The 6,000-nt window shown below is 46.8% G+C and overlaps 1 protein-coding gene across 4 annotated transcripts in view; it reads left to right on the top strand.

Annotated features, from left to right (window-relative positions):
- Positions 1-214: 214 nt before the first annotated feature.
- The window catches only part of NR2C2 (nuclear receptor subfamily 2 group C member 2), a 51,736-nt gene continuing 45,950 nt past the window's right edge, over positions 215-6,000 (top strand). For 3 of the 4 annotated variants that reach the window (XM_034776739.1, XM_034776742.1, XM_034776738.1), the window contains exon 1: positions 216-420. The gene's annotated coding sequence lies outside the window, so the exon portion shown is untranslated. Of the gene's footprint in view, positions 421-6,000 lie in introns of all 4 variants that reach the window. The other variant, XM_034776743.1, reaches the window with a different exon arrangement.

The following is a 6,000-nucleotide window of genomic DNA, read 5'->3' as shown; positions in this document are numbered from 1 at the left end:
CAAGGCCGGGGAGAGGCGGTAGAAGGGGGGCGGGAAAGCGCCTATTCTGCCCCCGGGGCCGGCTGGAACGTTGGTGTCTGAGCGTTCCATCCAGGCGCTCAGGTAGCCCCTCCCCGCCGCTGCCGTCCCCCGGCCCCGCCCCGCGAGGAGGCTGGAGGAGGGGGCTGTGGCCGGCGTGGGGCTGGGAAGAGGAAGCGGGGAAACGCTCCCAGGCGGCAGCAGCGGCGGGCGGGGTCACGAACTCTGACCTTTCACAGGGGCACGGCACAAAACCAAAACAAACCCCCCCGCTAACAAATACTACTAACCCGAGGCCCCCCCTCCCCTCCGCCCTCTCGGGCCCGTCGCCCAGCACCGCTGCCTAACAGGCCCGGCTGGACCCGGGTCACCGCCGGGGCACGTTTGGCGCCAAAGCCTGAGGTAAATTGTTTTTTCTAAATCAAAATACCCCGCGGCGCCTGATCTTAACGGGGCCCGGCCAGGCCGCCCCTGGGGAAAGGAGCACGCTCGCTTGCAGCGGCTGGGGCCCGGCTTCGCGGACACCCTGGTTCGGATTCCGGGTGTCGGTGGTAGCCGAGAGCCGGCCGTGCCTAGGTCTGGGTGGGCTCACGGCTGGCTCCCTGAAAGGGTCTCTGGGAGCCGCTGGGCCGATCGAGGCGGAGTCCGCTCCGGAGCCGCTCAGCGGAGTCGGGCCCGCCTAGGTTCCGAGCCGGTCTGGCGTTCGGGCGAGCGACTTGCTGTCCGGGCGGGCTGGGTGGCTGCGGGAGAAGGGGTCCGGCCACGCTGTGGAGAAACCCCGGCCACACACAGGGAAGATGGAGTCTGAGCGGGCGGAGGCGGCGGCTTGAACCCGACCCTTTTACCTTTGCCACCGGGAGGGCGGAGGGGAGGGGGCGGTGGGTACTTTGCATACGGGGCCGGGACCGCCGCCATCTTACCGGCCGCTCCCCCACAGCCGTGGCCGGGCCCTTCAAAGCTCGACAGAGCGCATACCGGAGGGGTGGGGGGGGTCTAATGGCGGCGGCGCTGCCTGGGACTTGGCCGTCAGCCAGCACCGCCATCTTGTGTTTTTCCGCGTCCCTCGAGTGTTTTTCCTCGTAGGCGGGAGGCGGGCCAAGTGGTTTAATTGGCACACCCGTGAGCCAATCTGCTGTTTGGGGCTGGGCAGTTTTACCTTTAAAATGAGCCGATTGGTGGGGACAGGAGGCGGGAAAAGGGGGCGTGGTTTCCGCGCGCATAGGGCAAAGACGCGCTCTCGACGGCTTAAGTGAGGGGGCGTGGGAAGGGCTGGGAGCGCGGCGCCAGCATTGGCCTATGGGGCGCACGAGTGTAGCGACCAACGGGAAGAGAGCTGCGGTCTGGTCCTACCCTGGGTCCTGCACTGCCAGTTATTTCCTTCCTGCCCCAAGTAGTGAAGTAGCGGGCTCCTGGAGTAACTGTTCCACTACAGGCTTTCAGCCTCGACTCCCCAGTCTAACTGAGGAGATCCGTGAGGGTCTGTCCTCCTGGATAGTTTGTGGCCTGAGCATCAGGTTTGAAGCACTCAGATTCCTTGGGACCTACAAGTTCAGATCCCAGCACTGTTGGACTATGTGTCCTCCCTCCCTGAAATCACACAGCTTCACTTCCACCCAGTGGAATAAATGGAGTATTTCACCTCAGCGCTTGTAGTTTGAGTTTGTGCCTGCTTTCTTCTGAGACTAAAGATTTGTTGTATTTTTGGTAAAACAAACTTTACACTAGGCTCTTGGCCAACCCTATGTCCTTTGCTGCGTAAGGAGGTGGCTCTTCTTCCACCGCTGTTGAGACTGCATTAGAGAGATGTACTTACGTATTTTGCAAAGCACATTTAGATCTGTCACAATGAAGGGTGTCACACAACAGTTGACTATGAAAATAGAAGGGGTAGGGCATGAGCTCCTATTAATTCAATATACACACTTCTTGATGACTTGTTTTATTTAGCTATTAGAATTTTTATAAAATACAAAAAGCACCAGGAAACTCTACTATATGATTAAAAAAACTAATTGGGGGGGGGGGTGAGAGAGAGATCACATCCCATGAAACACAAGCCCAGAGGTCCTTGAAGAATTTGTTGCGGAATAGTGTATCTATTTTGCTGAATAGGGTATCTGGTATTCAAGGTCTTCTTTGTTACAAAACTAAAAAAATGTGGTGAGCACATATTAATGTCTGTTCCTCCTGAGCTAAAGATGTTAAATGTCCTGGTGGAAATGGTTTGTAAACTTATACGTAAAAATTGAACAGCCTGGAAAAAAAATGGAGAACTAGAAGACAATTCTCAGAAATACAAATACTGTATGGTTTTAACAGAAAACCTGTCTTATTTTTGGCTTTGTTTTGTATTATGTCAAATATTCTGTCATATTAACATATGCAAAATCATTATTTGCATGTGCAACTTACCACATTATGATTCTTATTTTCTAAAACTAATGTATTTTGACATTTATGTCTTTCAACAATGACATTTATTAATTTGGTAGCATTTATTCCATAAGGATTTTTTTCTTTGTGTTGGATAAATGCATTTTTCTGATAGAGTTTTGATACAGGTGGTCACATTTTTGGTGTCAATGTGCAAATTATTTTAAATATGACTAACTGGTTCCCAGGAAAATAATATAGCACAATGTAGGGAGATGAGGAATTATTATCCTTATTTAGCAAGTGCTGCGGATACAGTTCTCCAAGTATATTATGGAAATTTTAGTGCATGGTAGTAGAATCCACATGACAATTTAGGGCATGGCAGGTTAATGCACTGTAGATTTACACCTGTGCTTGCCATGCAAAGTCTTCGTGTAGACGGGTGCTAAGTGTGGGTTCCAGAATTGGACGTAATGATGTTAAATAATAATAATTGGGCTGGCTGGGGAATCAGAGGGAACCCCAAGGTTGGGGTCTAAGCTCCCTACCCTCCAGAAGGACCTGACTAAAGGGTCCTGTTTATGCCTACAAGCTCTGGTTTGGACTGTGTTCCCGTCGTCTAATAAACCTTCTGTTCTACTGTCTGGTTGAGAGTCATGGTGAATCGCAGGAAGCCGAGGGTGCAGGGCCTTGTCTCCCCCAAACTCTGTGACACCCTCTATTCCAGGGGTTGGCAAACTTTGGCTCCTGACCCATTAGGGTAAGACTCTAACAGACCTGGACGTTTTGTTTACCTGGAGTGTTCACAGGCACGGAGCCCCTCAGCTCCCAGTGGCCGCAGTTTGCTGTTACCAGCCAATGGGAGCTGTGGGAAGTGGTGCGCCTGCAGGTCCCATTGGCTGTGAACAGTGAACCGCAGCCACAGTGAGCTGAGCGGCTCGATGCCTGCAGACGCTCCAGGTAAACAAAACGACAATGTATTAGATATTCAATGATTCCATAGAGTTTAAAATAATCAAATTTTGGTGTAGCCCCATTTATAAGCTGACCCCCCCTCTTTGATGTGTCACTTTTTTACCAAAAATATTTGGCTTATGAATGAGTAAATACGGTAATAATAAATGGATTTTTGTTCTACAAATAAAAGCACACAACTCATATTTTAATATCAGTAGTCTTACCTTTCTAATGCAACGGATGTGCCCTCTCTCCCCTGCCTTGGCAGCCTCCGAGCTGGGACTGGGAAGGAGGGGGGTCTCTCCCTGTCTCCCCCACCTCAGCAGTCCTCAAGCTGGGGCTGGGAAGGCCTGTGGGGGTCTCTCCCCCGCCACAGCAGCCACAGAGCTGAGGCTGGGAAGGAGAGCCATCTCTCCACAGCAGCCGCAGCCCTGGAGCTGGGAAAAGTCACCACTTTCTCTGGCCTCCGCAGTCCTGCACATCCCAAATTCCCCCACCCCCTCTTCTCACCCCACTTCCCCCTCCCACCTACACCCTATTCCCCCCAAGGCCACCACCTCACCTTACATGTGTGTCTTCTCCAGGGTACAGGCACCTAATTTGTGGAGCCATGCCTGCATACACCTTAGAGGGAACTATCTGCCGACCACCTGAATGGAGCTCGCGGACCAATGGTGGTCCATGGACCACAGTTTGAGAACCTCTGGGATAGATAATAAGATAGAAAATATCTTTATTATATGCCATTATATAAATCCACAGTACAACCATATCTTGAATACTGCATGCAGTTCCGGTCACCCCCCTCTCAAAAAAAGTATGTTAAAATTGAAAAGAGTACAGAGAAGGGCAACAAAAATGATTACAGAGTATGGAACAGCTTCCGTATGAGGAGAGATTAAACAGACTGGGACTGTTCAGCTTAGAAAAGAGATGACTAAAGCGGGATATAATAGAGGTCTATTAAATCACAAATAGTGTGGAGAATGTGAGTTAGGAATAAGTGAATTCTAATTTTTTTTTTTTTTTTTTTGAGATGGGATGACCAGAACTGCGTGCAGTATTCATGGTATGGGTGTACCATGGATTTATATAGTGGCATTATAATATTTATTGTACAGTGCATAGCATAGCGGGGCCCAACCTGGCTTAGGGTTTTTTGCACTACTGCAATATAAATATTAAATAATAATATACAACACAGTGGGAGTGAATTCAAAAATCCACAGTAACCGGAGAAGGTGGATCCCAAATCCTAAAATGTAAAGAGTTAATTCTTGATGAGCAGGTCTTCAGCTGTGCAGTTTCATTTACTGCTTAACAGGAGATGCACAGATAAAGCTCTGAACACTGAAAAGACTGTACTCCTACAAATCACTGGTAAAGAGGAGGAGACCATTTAAAGATGGCCCCTTTGAAGTCAGTGGCAAAGCTCCCATAGATTTTAATAAGTCCATGATTCCATTTGGAATGTGTTTGAAAAGGACAAACTTTAGTCAGCTGTTTCAGCTAACCATTGATAGACACTGCTCACCCGTGTTTAACAATAGCTAGCCAAAATGGTGCTCAACATAATTTGTTCTTTTCTAAGCTTACTGCTGCACAATATTCAGCTGCTACTGTTGCGAACAACTGTAATCTATTTCATAGTATCAGCAGGTCCCAATGCCCTCATGCAATCAAATTTTCCTTTGGCTACTAGACTTTTGCATATACTGTAAATACAATATTAAAACAACCAGTTATAATTTGGTATGTTTAAGAGGTCTGTTTCTCTTTTCATCAGGAAGTTATTTAAATCCCTGCCCCAATCCCGTGCCATCTATTTACATCATAATATTGTATGCTTATCATATTAGCAAGCTCCACTGGTATATAATTCAGCATTTTATTTAACAACCTAAATCATCATAATGGTACAATAAAATGATGCAACAACAATTTATAATTCATAATGTAAATACTGACATGCAGTTACAGTATGTTCTAGTGGTATTTTCTGTTGGGATAATAATTGATTTGTCACCACTTTTCCACATAGAGTCTGGCATCTAGTTTGAGGAATTAAACTGATATAATAACCAGAAAGAGTCCACTGAAATTAAGGTCATGACTTTCTCTAAAAATGTCTTAAGATGAAAAATCAGAAATGTTTATTTTCACATTCCTAGCTTCCATGCTCTACCAGGGATTTTTACTATTCCTAGTCAATTTCATGCTTGACTAAGGTGTGCAGTGATTGTCTGTGAAGACATCATACAAAATATTACTGGAAAACAGGAACATTTTTCTTCCTCCTTAAATATCCATTTGCCATTCCTCCAATTTCTTCAAAATCGATGTGCAAAACTTAAAGCTCAAGGTGAATATTTTGACCTTTTGAATGTTTATTTAGGTTAGGGTTTGCAACTATTTTAGTAACAAATTGGGGCTAAAAATGATTACAGGCAAGTAGAGAGTCTGTCTAATATGGCTATTGCAAGAAAGAGAGGCGTTGATTATCTTAGCATTATCAAGCACAACGTTTTGTCAGAACATTGGCCAATGGCCATCATTGGCTTTCGCTGGTACTTAACTTTCTAGGGATGATCATGCAAAGTTTTTAATATAATCATTTTTAAATAGATTGTTTCAGCTGTTACATTTTCA

The sequence above is a fragment of the Trachemys scripta genome, chromosome 7 (assembly GCF_013100865.1).
Source record: "Trachemys scripta elegans isolate TJP31775 chromosome 7, CAS_Tse_1.0, whole genome shotgun sequence".
Lineage (NCBI taxonomy): Eukaryota > Metazoa > Chordata > Testudines > Emydidae > Trachemys > Trachemys scripta.
The sequence above is the reverse complement of the archived record's forward strand: the minus strand, read 5'-3'. Positions and strand labels throughout refer to the sequence as shown.